The 16,614-nt window shown below is 33.9% G+C and overlaps 1 pseudogene; it reads right to left on the reverse strand.

Moving 5' to 3' along the window:
• LOC102897795 overlaps positions 1–16,287 on the reverse strand; it is a 55,846-nt pseudogene extending 39,559 nt beyond the window's left edge.
• Between the last annotated feature and the right edge of the window lie 327 nt (positions 16,288–16,614).

Below are 16,614 nucleotides of genomic sequence, written 5' to 3' on the forward strand. Positions count from 1 at the left end.
AAAGTCTACTTATGTCAGTTTAGTTCTCTGAATAATAAAAAATAAAATTTATTGATCCTAAAGTGAAAAAAGAATTAAAACCTCTTTCTTTTCAGTAAAAATATGTTTGGATCTTAGAATATATTTTGCAAAGGGACAGTGATAATTCAAGACACACACTTTAAATTGTACTTACAGTCCTTTTGAGACAATATTTAGAATATTTAGATAAGGGAAAGAAGTACAAAGATCAAACAGAATCTTCAAATTGAAATTTGGAGAGACATTTAATTTTAGTACTAAATCTTGATTACCTACATATATGTATATGTGTGTGAATCTAATAGATATAGATTATATAGATATAGATAATAAAATATATAATATAAAATTAATATAATATAAATATTTCAAATATAATAAATATAAAATTGATGTAATAAATATAAATATACAATAAATATAAATGATTTTAATAAATATAAATAAAGACTTTTCTGAAGATAGGTTTTATTAGGTTTTTGTATGAATTTAGTTAAATGTACTAAAATTAGATGTATTTTATTTTGGTTCAGAACTGATGAGCTCATCATTAATATTTTTAGAAAACAATATTTGAGAGATGGTTGCTTCTTTAAGTAAATTTTGTCACATTTAGAAGAATCATATTTCTTAAAAGACTGCAGTAAAATTAAAAATATTGGTTGGAAAATGTGTCATTTATTTATTATTATCACAAGTAACAATAATAGAAATTTTCATTTTTTTAATGACTTACATTGCCATTTTAGAAACTTGGAATGGACTTGGAAGGAAATATTTCGGAGAGAGCAAGTTACATATTAATGCATTTTCTACCTGGAAGAGAAAATAATATAAAAATTGGATAAATTTGATGACTCTTAGCCCTAATTTTAGTTCTTCTGAGTACAATCTAGCTAAAAACATTATGTGGCACAAGCTGCATACTTACTACTAAAAAATTTCTAGTTGTCTAGTAGTGCCAGAACTTAAGAATCACAGAAACAAACTTAGTACTGGAGTCTCTAGATGATTTTTCATGTGTTTACAACTTATTCAACCTTATTGCATCTTTAAACGGGAATTTGTTCTAATTGTTGGTTTGTTACTAAAAAGTCTACTTAAATATCTCTATTTATCAAATAATAAATAAAGTTCAATTGTGCTGATTATGTGTTTGAGAGGGAATAAATCCTGGACAGGTACATTATATTAATCTCTTTCTACAAAACACCTCCTTAGTAAGAGTTGAAATTCTTGTCTTCATTCAAATGTGCAGTTGAGGGAAGTCATTGATGCCAGAACTAAAGAAAATTTCTGTAATAAAAATAACTAAGAAGTTCAAAATCTCACTTGGGCTGTTTGGCATTTTACAATTATTGAGGTTCTCAAAGGTTTTGGCACTTTGTGCTTACAAGAATGTTTTACTAGTTACAAAACTATGAGACTTTATTGTCACCACTATAAATAAATTTTACAACTTCTATGGTGAAAAATCCACTCTACAATCCTCAGGCCATTTTATTAGACAGCTTTTTCAAATCTATGAGAGAATATTGAAAAGTAAAGTATGCAAGTCATTTGATTTCAAATCAGTGTTTGGCAACAGTGCCAAGAAGTTGCCTGCAATTCACAGCATAGATGTAAAGCAACTGGAAAAGTAGTATTCCTAAAATATTTTTGCCAATAATGTTGATACATTGTTTCTTTTTCTCTTTCTGTAAAAACTGCCTTCTACCTTTTTTTTAGCTCCATGTTTTTCTTTTGTATCTATACAGGAAGACTGAATGCCAAGAGTAAAATTGACACCAAGTCTCATGTGTTTTTCATAACACTTGAGAATATAATAGCCTATCATTAAAAAGAAATGATTGCATTCCCAAATACATTTTTGGAGATATGTTCAACTCTAGAATGATTCTGTCTGCAATCTGTTCAATTTTCTTTTACTTCTTTTCTCCTTCTGTAGTGCTTCTCTCCTTTTTCAACATTTCCCTTTGGTTTCATTTTAGCATTTTCCCTTGAGTTCACACCTTTACTCCTCTTTTCATTCTCGATTTTTGTTTTATGGTGTGTTTTTCTATCTTGCTCTGCTGGGATTCTACCCAGTCACTCTTTGACTTCATGTATGGAATCAGCAAAGTAAATCTGACAAAAACCTGTGAATTGTTCATGGTGACACCTTTTCAACACATACCAAGTAGTGGGGCAGCTGGAGAATAGAGTGTTTTTGCTTGTTAATATGGAGGATTTGGGATGTTATCTTTGAGGGTTAGTGATGTTACCTTTTTCATTTTAGTGCTTCTCTAATATTTACTTAAGGCAAATTCTGTAAACTTCAAATGAAATATCTAGGTCTTCTATGATAAAAGCAGCTAGAAACAAGGAAGAAATAGTTTTGTTCATATGTAAAATTTAAATAATAATAACATATTGGTAGACATACACATACCACAAATACAGTGGTGAGTGGTGAATTAAAAGAAGTTGTACTTATGAAAATGATATGTGAAATATAAGGCATATAAGTATAGTTATCCAAAGCAGTTAGAGTAGAGTAGAAAATAACTAGCTAGATTCATAAATCCTGGGAGAGGTGGTAAGTTGTGACAGAAATGTAATGAGATTTTCAACCATACATATCAGTAGTAAGTTAAATATTTTATTTTTGAGCTATTCAAAACAACAGAAAATTTCTGCTTATTTTTTGTAACTAAAACCTCTTAGTCATTATATAAATCTATTTTACTAGTCATGTCATGGGAATCCAAGTGCAAAGTGTACCAAAACAAGATGAAAATACTGATTTATACATAAATATGACTTTTCTGATGTCTTGACCACTGAAATTGTATATCTGTAGAATGAAGACCATTTTGCGACTCCCATTTCGATTTCATCTAGTCCACTATCTGTTATCTATTTTAATAAATGAAAGAGGTAAGAATATGGGTGAGCAGAACAGGGATCAGAAAAATGCATTAAAAACTAAAACTTAAGTACCTCCTTTTTGTGCAGTCTATAAAACAACCCATAAGATGATGACAATAGTTTTTAATGTATTAACCTTCCATTAGTGTGAGATTTTCTGCTGACAGCTCAACTAAACTAAACTAAGCAAGCATTGGCTTCTAAAGCAGCATATTAGGAGTAGTTATATCTCAAAGTTGCTTTAAAAATTCCAAAGGTGACTTTTGACTGAGTAAAACTAATTAATACTACAATATCAAGTCGGTATTCTTATTAATCTCTCATTCATTATTTGCAAAAAGGAATCAATGTGTCCTGGTCAAAATGTAAATATACATCATGACACATGCACACTGGAGAACCTGTTCTTTATGGCTTAGCACGACATATTCCAGTCAGTAGAGAAATGAATCAGGCAATTGTTTGTTTGTTTTTAATTTTTATAAGAGTTTATCTGAGCCAAACTGACTACATATGCTGGGGAACAAGATCTCAAATGCTCTAGAGAATAACAGTTTTGTATCTTCTTTTATGCATTTGAAATTAAGGAAGAAACATACATGAAGATGAGAGAAAGAAAGGCAGGTAATGGATTACAGGATAGTCAACAACAGGCAATTGTTTTTTAATTCACTGGAACCATGCCCTCTTTGCTATAACTGACTAGTAAGATTTTTGGACATTTTAGAGCTGAACTATTCTCAGTGTAGATGAGCCTGGTGCCACCTTGAATATTCACCATTCACAGGCTGGCACTTTTGCCATGGGAACTCACACATGTGATTCATTTCCATGGCAACCCATAAATTACAGAGTCTAAAGTCAGCTGCAAGAAAAAGAAAAAAAAATAAATTAAAAAAGACCCTCAGCCTAGTTCTTGGCAGAGTTATCCTGGGCATCTTTGAAGGCTTTTGGTTTGCTTTCAAAACCAGCCCTGTCATAAGGGAGACAAAGAGATTGTGCTCATCCTGCAGACTGGCAATTAGAACTAAACTGTCTTCTTAGAAGCAAGAATCTAAAATTAGTCAAGAATCTAAAACTTATGAAAGAAAGCATTTTCATAAGTTATGTGTCAGATAAGAGTCTCTTCATGAGTAGACCACCCCATCCTGCCGTTATTTTTTTTTTTTTAATTTCTCTTGATGACATGAACTTGCTTGAAAGAAGCCAAAAGAATTGGAAATTTTACTTTTTAATGATTAACTAATGTGACTATAAAACGTATGTGAATGTTCAAATAAAATCTAAGATTCACACCTTCAATTTATTTTTAGACTAACAAATATATTTCTCAAAAGGACTGTCTACTTTGGCAGCAACCAAATGCGAAAACCAAAACAATTTATATGTGCCCTTCAGTAAGGAGTGCAGTGAGGAACCTCTGTGAACCAAGTACCTACCTGTACCTTATACATTATCACATATAATCTTCATACCAGTTCCAGAGGGAGGAGAGTTTCATTTCCATTTTTCAGTAGAGGAAACCAATGCTCAAAGCTGTTAACTAACTTGTTCAAATCATCTAGCTAGTAAGCGGAAGAATGAGAATTCAAAGTAGAAGAATCAGCTTCAATGAGTCCACTCAACTTACAGTCATCACCTTTAAATATGGAATTCAGACAGAAAAGAATTGTTTTCTCATTTTTGTATTTTGAAAAAAAAAAGCTTTTCAAGTTAATTTACATATTGAGATTTCCTTTATAACACACACACATACTTTACAATAAAGGATAATATGAGCAGGTTAATGCATCAGTCTGTCTGGTTTATTAATGATTTCACTCAATTAAAAAAAGGGAGATAAATGTGGGCATTTGCCACATAACAGGTCATTGTGCTTTTTTCATCAATTGAGTTTCTGCACACGTAGTTCAAGGACATCCTAGGGCCTAATATAGAGACCCTTCTTGATTTATACTTTATTTCCTGTAGAACAACAGATTACAGTGTGCCTTTTGTTTTAGATAAAATCAGGATGTATAAAGCAGTGATGTACTGACTCCATCTGATGCTAATAAATTTATACAGATTTGCTTCAAATTTATACAGATTTTTAATTTATCACCAACTCTGAAAAGCCTGGCTAAGACAGTCATTGTGTCATACTGGGTTTGTTTAGATTCTGTGTCAACATCAACCCCAAATAATCATGAAAGCAGTGCTTTTACAGATGTATTTAAGCTGGTCTCTTCTTAATTCACTTAAATATTGATGAGCCAGAAATGTACTGAAAATAATGCAGTCAGTTTTAGTATTTCAGGTTTTTTCAGGGTGCTTTTTTAATTTAAATTATATTTAATTGTGTATAGATGACTATATCCAGTTACCATAGAACAATTTAATTATATTTTGTTTCTGCCTCATCATAACTTGAGGCAAATCTGTATGTCGCTAATATTAGCAAAAGCAATCCTGAAAACACCATTGCTTTCTCTTTCTATACGAGAGATTATTCCTTTCTTAGTGATTAAAATGTTTCTTTGAATTATAAATTCAAATTCCCATTGCATACAAGTCTCTTCATATGTAGACTTTCATTTACTGTCCACTCTTCTATAAATCAGAACACAGGCTTTAAAGCCTGCTAGAATTTAAATCCTACCTCTGCTACTTTCTGCCTATGTAAATTTGAGATCTTTTTTGGTTTTATTTTTATCTTAGCTGGGCTTAGATTTATTTTGTGCAAAATCAGGGCAATAATACTTGACTCAGATTTTTCGTGAGGAGTAAATGTTAGAGAACATATAAAATGTTGAGAACAGTGACTGGTCATTGCTACCAATACAGCACACCATCCAGCCTTTTTCACCCCCAATTTGCCCCTAAATCTCCCTTCCACTCACTCTGCTTTTTAATCACTCTGAACAATTTTCCTTTCCCCAAATAATAAGTGCTTTCCTGTTCTCTACCTTGACATATCACATGCACACTGCTTGGAATAACCTTTAACCTCTTCTTTTCACCTCTCTCCTCCTTTGGTCATCTGAGTGTCATCTCCTTGATGATGACTTCATTGGCCTCTCTGCACATGAGTTTTGAGTCTTTACTTTTATTCTGAACTCATGCAGAATCTTTAAATACCTCTGTTATAAAACTCAGGATATAATAGCATGGTTACCTCTAGGTCTTCTCTATTAACCTGAGCCCTTCCACAGTTAAGACAAGACTGCTCTCTTGCTCTGGGACTTGCATTTAGTAGGCACTGGACAAATGTCTGTCCAATTATAGTGTGAACAACAGAACTGTTGTTGTTAGAGGTAGGAGGTTAATAGTGGAAGGGAGAAGGGAAATTAACTGGACTTGAAAACAAAAGGGAACATGGGAACAATACTTTCATTTATCATCTCCATCTTAATTTCACTTCTGAAAACTTGTAAGTATGTAGCTGCAAATGTGTGCTGTGTCCTGCAAAAGATAGATTTCTTTTCCCCCTTTTAACTTTTCAAATATGCTCTAGGAGGTGAGAATGCAATTGAAAGTATGTTTTTATGTTAAAATTATGAGATAAATAGACTTAAAAACTCTTGGTGATGAAAAACTGCATAGGAGAACATAGATAGTTTGCCTCAGATAAGAACATCAACCTTCTTTCTTAAAAACACTAAGAGGAGTCCAGGGTTAAAATTAGTATGTATTTTGGAGAGAGAACTATGTCTTAAAATCCATTCCCATGTCAAAAGTCTCTTTCAGGTTGCTGACCTGGGCAGATACTCAGGTTGATTGACTCTATCTCTATCACCAGTAGAGGAAAAGGCAGTGGTGACCAATGACTTTCTCAATATCCATCTTTTTATTTAAATAAATCAGAAAGACACCTTGAGATAGATACTAAAGTAGATGTCACCTGTCTTTTTGATCTGATATGGTTTCTTAAGAATTTGTAGATTCATAGTTTTCTAAGAATCTGAGGTCAAGGGAATAGAAAAAAGCCAAACAAGTGTAAATAAAAACTAGATTAAAATTTTTGCAATTCCTAACCATTTCAATGTCTTGAAATTTCCTTAAGTATATATAAAAAACAGCAATAGCTAAGATGGGAAAATTAATGTGTAAGAATGCTCAAAGTTATTTCTACCGTTGGACCACCTGCAGTATATTTATAAGTTGATTTTATTCTTCTTGAAATTGTCATACACACACACACACACACACACACACACACACAAAGCCTTAACTCTTTTGTCTCTAGTGTTTCTAATCTATCCTGTGCAATAGATAAAACTGCAAACACACGTTCAATAATCTCACGCTTTTGCTTAAAACTTAATTCACATAATGTAATCAAACCTTAAAACCATATGTAAACACTCCAGTTCAGTTTTTACGTTTTTTACCCTCACTTTTTCAACATAGGACCTGTATTCAGACAAACCTACTAGGCACTAGGTTCTTATACTCTGGAGAACTCAGTTCCGATAATACTTTCAGTGGCTGATCTTTTCTGCTCATTGACTTTCTTCCTGCAATTGTCTTTATTTAGAACAACTTTAATTATACAATTATTAAATTAATTGATTCTTGCATAGAATTTCAAACAATTTAGGTGATAGTAAAGTGCCCCTGGATTTTTATTCAATCCCTTTTCTTCCCAGAGGAGCAATCACTGTTAGCATAACTCTTTATATATATTGACATATATAAATATCATGTAAGTATATATAAACTTTTTGTTTTGTTTTATTCTCTTCTATTTTCTTAAAGACTTTATTTTTTAGAGCAGTTTTAGGTTCACAGCAAAACTGAGCAGAAGGTACAGAGATATCTCATATATTCACTGCCCCAATACATGTATAGCCTTTCTCACTATAAACATCGTGCTCCAGAGTAGTACATGTGTTACAATTGATGAACCTACCTTGAGACATCATTATCACACAAAAGCCAAAGTTTACATTAGATTACTCGAGATGTTGTACATTCTATGGATATAAACAAATGTATCATTACATATATCCACCATTACAGTATCATAAAGAGTATTTTTACTGTCATAAAAATCCTCTGTGTTCCATCTATTCATCCCTCCCTCACCTATCTGCCATTTTTGTCATTAAAAAACAATGCTACAAAAAATGAACATGACTATGCACTATTTTTTTCTAAGATATTGTACTAGTTAGCTCAGACTACCATAACAAAATACTATAGAATGGTGGCTTAAATAAAAGAAATTTATTTTGTCCCAGTTCTGGAGGCTGGATGTCTGAGATATGGGCGCCAGCATGGTCAGGTTCTAGCTCTCTTCTTGGCTTGCAGATAGCCACCTTCTCACTGTGTCCTCACATGGCAGGGACAGAAACAGCAAATTCTCTGGTGTTTCTTCTTAAAAGGGCCCACCCTCATGAGCTCATCTAACCCTAATTACCTCCAAATATCATCTCATTGGGAGTTAGAGCTTCAACATATGAATTTTGGAGACACACAAACTTTTAGTTTATATACTCAGAAGGGGAGTTAAAGGGTGGAAGTTTATACCACATTGTCTCCCAAAAGGATTGTACCTGAGCACCAAAATGCTTGAAACTACCCTTTGCTCCGCACCATCACTACCACTGCATATGTCAACCTTTCCTACTTGTTCTCAATTTTTTGAAAAAAATTTGCTATCTCTTCATTTTAATTTGTATCCTCAAGTTATTACTGAGGTTTTAAAAGAGGTGCAATGGTCATTGGCCATTAGCATTTTCCATTTGATTTACCTATTCATCTCCTTTGTTCATTTTCCTATTGGGCTTTTGCTTTGTTTTGTTTTGTTTTGTTTTGTTTTGTTATGTTTGAAGGAGTTTTTTATTCTAAATGCTAATCCACTGTAAACTCTGTGATAGCAAAGTTGTTTTTTTGTTTTTGTTTTTTTTTTAAACGTTTTCTTTGCTGCTAGATCCCTAGGGCCTAAAACAGTACCTGGCATATATTATGTGCTCAACGAATGTTTACTGAAAAAATAAATTAAAAAGGCAATAAATAAAGAGGTTGTAAACATTTTCCAGTGTACTGCTTGTCTTGACTTTACAGTGCCCAATTAAAAATTTCTACTAAATATTCTGAGTTTTGTGTCTTACTTTATAATCATTTCAACAAAAAGTTTATTCCTCTCTAATTCTATGTTATTTTTTCCTACGTCATTCATTTTTACTCAATTTATTCTACTTTCTTTGCTCATGATGTCTATGGTCTAAGTAAAACAGTAATTATGTTAATACATAATCTAAGAAATTGATTAAATGAGTCTTTATAGAAAATCACATTAAAAACACATTGAAATTTTGTTTTATTGCTGAAGGACTTAAAATACAATGTGGCTGCCCTTTTGGGGAGTGGAGAGGGGGTTATTGTCCTCCTCAAGCACATTCCAACATAGGATAGTACAAGATTATATTTTTATAATGATATCCTTTGATAGTCACAGCAATCTCAAGAAAGGTGCTCTAGGAAATGTTTTTAAATGACAGCACACTATTTCCATTTGTATTCAATTTATTATTTTAAATTAAATTAACAATACATTGGGCCCTGGATAAATATTCTAAATAAGATAGAGAATGGCAATACCACTATTTCTTTGCATGCATGCTAAGCAAAACTCACAGAAGCAAAACCCTAGGATACAATGTCAAGCAAGGCATTCGGAAAGTTAGCAATAATATATGTTTGGAAAGTGAAAAGTAAGATGTGCACACCAAAGTTACCTTGGGAGCTAAAACAGAAAAGCCTCCTGTAAATGTTCCTTATCACAGCAATATTCTCTGTAAAAGGTGGACAGTCATATCTGTCTTTTTTAACCACATTTCCACTCCTGAGTAGTAGCACTGTCAACATATAATATGAAAGCCATCAATACACGCTGACAGTGTTTGCGCTCCAGGTGGTGAAAAACCCTGTCAGCTGAAGAAAGAAAAACAAATATCAGGGAGTAATATCTTGGACTGAGATGAGAAGTATAGCAAACCATGGAAGAACAGCGATGGAAATATAAAGTGAGGTAAATAAAGAAGAGAGAACTAACTGATCATTTAAGGAACAGAGCAACATATCCATGTTCGCTTAAATAAGAGTAAAAGCGTGTTATATTATTTATTATTGGACTTCGCATACAAAGATAGTTGTGGATTATGTTTCCCATGTAGAGTTTTCCACTGAAAAGTGTGGCACATGAATAAGAACTTTTCTTCTAGCCGAATAATTATGTATACGGTGCTTTTCTTTTGTGAGCAAAAGTATTAATCAAATATAACTTGCTTAATTCCGAACTGTAATTGTGGAAGTCATTTCACAGAGAGGTAAGTAACTAAGATACAAGGGATGTAAAACAACTTCTACAAGAAGACACTCTACCCATAAATAGAATAAAAGCCTACTTGTTTAATAAAATGTATTAGCTATTTTGTTAGTTATCTATGAAGCATGGTTTTGGTAAACTTATGCTGTAGATTAGAAATTAAAACAAACATTCTGCCCTTGAGAGATTTAACACTGCTTAGTGACCCATGGTCGGCACACAGATGGCAGACACACCAAGTCAAACAAGCAAAGAAAGTGTGCACTTAAGAGAGTGATTTAGCCAGTAGAATATTATTTCCACCAGTTTTAAAATCAAATCTGCCTCTAATTCAGCTTTATAAATGGAAAGTACATAAACTGGAATAATCTCCAATTGTTATAAAAATTTAAAAGATGCAGAGAAGTATTATTCTGTAAAATAAAGAAATTAAATTCGACAAATATTTATTGAGCAACTACTGTGTACTAGTAGCTAGAAATAAAAAGGTAACTGAAAAAATGGTCTCTGTTCTTAAGGTGCTCTCAATCTAATGAAGTCTATTTGGGAGGGCACTCTAGAGCTAAAGAGACAGAGGACCATAAGAAGGACATAAACTCTACTTGAACAGCAGAGGTATCTGAAGAAAGAATTTTAAGAGAGGGAGCTTCATATGCAAAGACACAGAATATGAATAGCATTTTGGGAAGAGCTCTAAATAATGCTGGGTCTCATGTGAAGGGCAGGAGATGAAAAGTAGGATACTGGCTTTATGAGTCACATATGAGAATTCGGAATGTTTTTAATAGCCCCTACTCACTCTATTTTTCTCTGTGAAGCAAATAAAGTTCTTTCAACTTTTTACCCTTACGCAGAAACATATCCAAGTCCCTCTTCTCTCTAATCTTCATTGCATTGGATGAGTAATCCCTTTCAGCTCTTGATCAGATTCTCTATTATAGCCTCCCTGGCCTCAGTTTATCACTTCTCTTTCTCTGGCTTCAGCTTTATTGACATCTTCCTCAAAGACTATAAATACACTCCCATGTTTAAAAACAAAACAAACCACCACCTCTGGGGCCTCTCTTTTCTCCTTCTCTTCATAACCACATACCTCAAAGCTCCCCAAAAGAAGCTCCACATTCAGCTTCTGTTCTCATGTCTCCATTGACATCTTATTTGATTTTTGCACTTGACATTGCTGATACACCCCCTGATGTTCTCTTGGCCATCATGTTCATGCCCATCCAAAAATATTGCATTGCTGTTTCCTATCTTTCTTCAGCTTTTTCTTTTTAGTCTCTTTTGTTACTGTGGTCCCTTGAACTATTACCATGCTCTCTCCTCTATACTAATACTAAAAGAAACACCTCAGTGATAATACTTCCCTCTTTAAATTACAACTATCTTTCTGTCATCTCCAAACTTTTTGTTCTTGTCAGACTAATCTAAACTTGTCTCCATTCATTTTTCTCAATCTCCCTTTACTCATCAGTTTGACATCCCAACATTGGATTAAATATGTTCTCTCAATTGTCACAGATGTCCATCTCAGCCAGGAAGTCCAATCATTTCCTCTGAGCCTTTGCCTTGCTCAATCACTCTAGAGCAGTCCACAATTTGTTTTTTCCTGAAACTTTCCCATTACTTAAATCCATGGCACTCAGACTATTTCTTGGTTCTCCCCTAACAACTCAAATTAACCTTTTTCCTCAACCTCTATCTAAAAGTCAAATATTCTCCCATGTCTAGATATTTTACCTATCTCCCTAAATCACCCAGCCTGATACCTTAAGAACATTCCCCTACATCAGAACCCATAAAGAAATGGTTGGCAGAACATTTAATATTTGAATAACATTTTCTTGAATTAGCCTTCAACTACACCTATTAGTTAACTTTACAGATTCCAACTACCTATCATTCTTTGCCAGGGGAGACAAGCAATATCCATAATAGCTCCTAAATTATTTTCCATTGTATAACAAAGTTTAACCCTCGGCCATGCTTTAGAAGCCTTCCACTCTGAGTCCCCATCATCCTTAAATCCTACTGTAGTTCCTTGCCACCCACGCACCACACAGACTGATTACAATCAACTTAATTATTAACAAGTAAATTGCAAAGCAGAAAAAAAGGATAAGTGGTATAAGTTTGGCCTGGATTTAAATGTAGCCTTTATCAATGGACGTGCTAATTAACTTAATTACAGTGATTATTTCACAATGTATATGTATATCAAATCATCAAATTGTATACCTTAAAAATATACAATTTTAACTGTCAATTATACTTCAATTTTTAAAATGTAGCCTGTATCATCTTTAGCAAGTTAATTAATTTTCCTAAGCCTAAATTTTATGTATAAAATTGTGAGGATACTTAATTCTTAGTCTCCTGATAGAATTAGGTTTCTCCTTATAGAATGGTTGACATAAAATACAAACATGAATAATAACATCTAACACTTATTTTTTAATTACAATAAAATTTATTCCTATAGCCAGATACTATATCTATGTTAGCTCATTTAATACCCTCAGAAACCCTTCGAGGTAAGTACTCTTATCACCCCCATTTAATAATGAGGAAACAAAGGCACAGAGAGGTTAGATAACCCAAGAGCACAGAATTAGGAAGTCTCTATGGACTAAATATTGTGTTCCCTCAAAAGTCATATAGTCATTCCCCTCAACTGTGGTTTCATTTTCTTATGGTTTTAGTTACCCACAATCGACTGTGGTCCAAAAATATTAAATGGAAAATTTCAGAAATAAACAACTCATAAGTTTTAAATTATGCACCATGCTGAGTAGTGTGATGAAATTTTGAACTCTCCTCTCCATCCGGCCCAGGACGTGAATCATCCCTTCGTCCAGAGTATTCATGCTGTATATGTTACCTGCCCCTGAGTCACTCAGTAGCCATCTTGGTTATTAGATCAACTAATGTGGTATTGTAGTGCTTCTATTCAAGTAACTCTTATTTTATTGTTATAATTGTTCTATTTTATTATTAGTTATTGCTGTTAATCTCTTATTGTGCCTAATTTATAAGTTAAACTTTATCATTGGTATGTATGTATAGGAAAAAACATAATACGTATAGGGTTCAGTACTATTTGTGGTTTCAGGCATCCACTGGGGATCTTGGAAAATATCCCTTGTGGACAAATGGAGAACTACTGTATACTGAAACCTAATTCCCCAATGTAATGGTAGGATGTAGGGCCTTTGGGAGGTAATTAGTTTACGAGAGTAAGCCCTCATGAATGGAATTAGTACCCTTATAAGAAGAAATATGGGAGAGCTTGCTTCCTCTTTCACTGCTCTGTCTCCACCATGTAAAGGATACAATGAGAAGACAGTCTTCTGCAAACCAGGAAGCAGATTCTCACTAGACAATGGATCTGATGACACATTGATCATGGACTTGCCAGTCTCCAAAACTGTGAGAAATAAATGTTTGTTGTTTAAGCCACTCACGCTATGGCATATTTGTTATAGAAGCCCAAACTGACTAAGACACAAGTGGTATACAGTCATGTTTTAGAGCACCCAACAGCATAAAATATATTGGTCCCTAAATAAATCATTAAATTTAAAAAAAAAAAAAACACTCTCTATATGCTGCTTTGCTCATACATTTCCCTTATTGAGAATTCTATTGTGTCTCTTCTCCACTTCATATTCAGTTGAAGGCAGGCCCTCCTTTCACAGTCCATCTCAAACCCACCCATTTCTCCTCCCTTACTCCAATAACTTCTTACTGGTAATCTGTCTATCACTATGAAACTAACTTGTATGAGGCTTCAGAGAGATCCCTGGCCCCTTCCACCATGTGAAGATACAATCAGAAGTCTGCGACTCAGAAAAGTCCTCACCTTACCATGCTGACACTCTGATTTCAGATTTCCACCCTTCAGAATTGTGAGAAATAAATTTCTGTTGTCTATAAGCTACCCAGTCAGTGGTACTTTGTTATAACAGCCAGAATGGATTAAGACACTTGTATCTCACATATTTATGCATATATCTATTTTTGCAATTAGCTTGAGAGATCTGAGAGGATGGAGATTATGTTTATTTTTAGTTTGTAATCTTCGAACCCTCCATAACAATCTAGTATAATGCATTACCTCAAATAACTATTCAAGTAAGTGTTGAATTTGCTTTTAAGATTATCAGAATAAATCTCCTAGGATTTTTTACTTTAAAAAAATCACAATACCCTCCTCTAAACTCCTGTGACATTTACGTGATTTCAGACTAGGCTGGATTTTTCATGCAGATAGAAGTGAGAGAATAAGCCTGGAGCTTTGTAATATGATTTTGGTAGTAGGCCTCTTCCCTGGTCAAAAAAAGTATTCCATCAGATTTTATTGTCCATGTGAATGCATTAATTGAAAAGCAGACCTCCAAAAGGACTGGTCGAACCATGCTGGGATTCAATCATGCACAGATAAGTAACTACTTACTGCAAGACATCTACTTAGTTTCCTAGTACGTATGAGCCTTTCCAATGTGCACAATGAACTAAAAGCTGCTAAGCACAAAGATGTTCTTTATCTAAGTAACACCAGTGCCATCTGCAGGAAAAGCTCAGCAGCAATTGTGTGGGATTTTCTGGGTTTGTTTGGTTTTGGGGGGGGCGGGGGGTTGTAGTTGTTGTTTTTGTTTGTTTGTTTTGGGGTATTTCTCTTTAATCTCATCAGAAGACTTTGCCATGCTTTTACAGGTAAAAACACTACACAGCTCACCTCCTACCAAAGATTTTCATCCATTCTCCTTAGTGGATGAAGCAGGTGCTGTTAAAATATTAGAAACCATAGCACAGGTGAACTAGAGAAATTCTAGTGTTCAAAAGGTCACTGGAATATGATTCTTTAAGAGATAAACAAAACCTGGGAAGTAGATGGAAGTCCTTTCCCATGCCAGCCTGAAGAGTGCTCATGATCTTGGCCATGCAAACTGAATCTCACCAGAAATTTCAATGTAGCTTTATTAAACCGAAATATCCAAAAGCAAGAAATCTGAGAAAATGGTATTTATTTTACAACTATTTTTTTTAAAAGAGCTTTATAGTATGTTTGTTCTAGTCTAAATTTACCTTTGATTTCTGATATGCACAATAGTCTTTTAGCCTTCGTTATGCCTATTTTTTCCTTTTTTTTTTTCCCCCTAAGCTTTAAATACACAAACTCTGGGTTTTATATAACAATGACTCAGAAAAAATTGATTAACACTATCTCTGGGTAGAACTACCAATCCTATGCAGTTTTTATAACAGATCACCTCTTGACCTGCCTATAATCCTGTGGAAATACAGTAGTCCTCCCTTATTCACAGGAGATATGTTCTAAGACACAATCCCCTAACCCCATGGATGCATGTAATGGAATATATTACCAAACCCTATATGTATTGTGTTCTTTTCTATACATACTATGTTTTTCCTATGGATGCATACCTATGAGAAAATTTAAATTATGAATTAAGCATGGTAAGAGATTAATAACAATATTACTAATAAAATAGAACAATATATTGTTTTAAAAAAGTTATGTGAATGTGCTTGCTCTCTCTCTCTCTCTCTTCTCCCCCCGCCCCCCCTCAAAATATCTTATTGTACTGTACTGTGTACTCGCCTTTCCTCTTGTGATGCATTGGTGGAACCATTCCATAAACAAGATGGCTGTTACCCACGCTTTCTGATTGTGTTGCCAGACCATGAGCAAATAATTTTTGTTTTTGTTTTTGAGAGCAGATGGGTTCTTCACTCTGTACACTACACCTGGCTTTATCATATGCCCTGTAGCAGAGCATATGTACCAGAGTTAATCTATCCTTCCATGTTTTTTGTCCTGATGCTTCCTTTGCACTTTTATAAAAGTAGGTTCTATTGGGTATCTTCTTCCAGAAGAGCCTGGTTTCATCACAATTGAAGGCTTGCTTTAGATGATATTCTTTCTCTGTAATCATCTTCTTCAACTCTGCCAGAAATATGGCAACAGCTTCTTCACTGGCAGATGCAGCCTCTTCAGTAATATTTATATTTTTCATCTAAACCTATTCCTGAATCTGTGTAACCATCCCTTACTTGCAGTAAATGGTTTGGGGTCACTCGTTTCAGGGGATCCTGAAGACTTTATATAGTTTCAGTGCTTTCTAGCACAACATGTTGCCATCAATCAGAACATGTTTTCTGTTCATGCCTTCAACCCATCTTTCCCATTTTAACTAAGTACTTATCATGCACTGTGGTTATATCTTTTGCAGTTTGAGGTGTGACAGCAAAACTAGCATGAATTTCTTTTTTCTTCTTCGCAATTTCACAGATAAAAGATTCATTCTTACCATAGATCTTAGTAACTTCAGCATACAATTTTT

The sequence above is a fragment of the Pteropus alecto genome, unplaced genomic scaffold, assembly GCF_000325575.1.
Source record: "Pteropus alecto unplaced genomic scaffold, ASM32557v1 scaffold38, whole genome shotgun sequence".
NCBI lineage: Eukaryota > Metazoa > Chordata > Mammalia > Chiroptera > Pteropodidae > Pteropus > Pteropus alecto.